This window comes from Barbatula barbatula, assembly GCF_947034865.1.
Source record: "Barbatula barbatula genome assembly, chromosome: 5".
Lineage (NCBI taxonomy): Eukaryota > Metazoa > Chordata > Actinopteri > Cypriniformes > Nemacheilidae > Barbatula > Barbatula barbatula.
The window spans coordinates 8,833,709-8,834,794 of NC_136769.1; positions in this window are offsets into that span (position 1 = coordinate 8,833,709).

Genomic DNA, 1,086 nt, shown 5'->3' on the forward strand with positions numbered 1-1,086 from the left:
TTAGGTTCACAGAGTAAGTTACTATGGTTACTGACTCTAAGTATAAGTTTCCTCTCTTTTAGAAACGGGCTTGAGTTACCCTGCTTCCTCTGGTTTGACATACCTCACATTCTGAAACGGAATACCCAGAGTTTCCCTCAATTCAGGGTTAATATACTCAGTTTTCACTGAAAGGTAATAATCCTGAAGTCGTGTTATTGTGGAAGTGGGAAAAGTGGTGATGTCGACTCCCACGATGCATTGCAAAAAGTGAGCAGTCACTGTTGTGCTCTGTAAATAATCGATGTATTTGTTTTTTTTGGTTAGCATCTTATGTTTCGCTTATAAATACAATGTTGATATTTTAGGTGCAATTTGTTTTTATAACAGTTTATCTTAGCTTTGGTTTAAAAAATGGTTTCAGGTTTTCTTCCCACACTGCTCTCAGTGGGGAGATGGAGAGCAAACAGACTTTTATCCTTCAGCAAACCCTCCGTTCACCAGAGACGCAGCATAAGAATACAATTAAAGTAAAAGGCTCTGAGAAGTAATGAAAGCAGACGTGTTCTTGGTCTCAAGGGCCTCGTGCCTGTTTCTTCCACACTCTCCCTAATTCTTTTGTTGTCGTGCACACACTTTACACATTACTATTTATTTTCATACCTTTTCATACCTGGGCGTTTAAATTGATTTGTTCAGCCTTTACAGAACTTCCACACACTTACAAACACACTCTTACATACACACACAGAAGTGTTTATATGAACAGTATGCGGAAACTGTTTGTTTGTGTGTGTGTGTGTGTGTGTGTGTATATATATATATACTGTAAAAGCAGGGGTGCATTATAGCTGTGTTAAAGAGAACGTGGCTTGCAGATAAGTGTATTAACTCTTGTCATTGAACCTTATGTGTATTTTCCCAGTGGAAGCCCACTGTTTTGCACTGGATGCAGTCAGGAGAAGTCTAATGAAGCAAAATGCACAACGCTGATGTGGACGGAGAGATTGGAGAATGGAAGGTGGTGACACAAGGAATGTTTATGGCAGATTTATTCCGGTTACAAGATTCTGGGAATATGATAGACTAAATGCCTTTCTTTAAAAA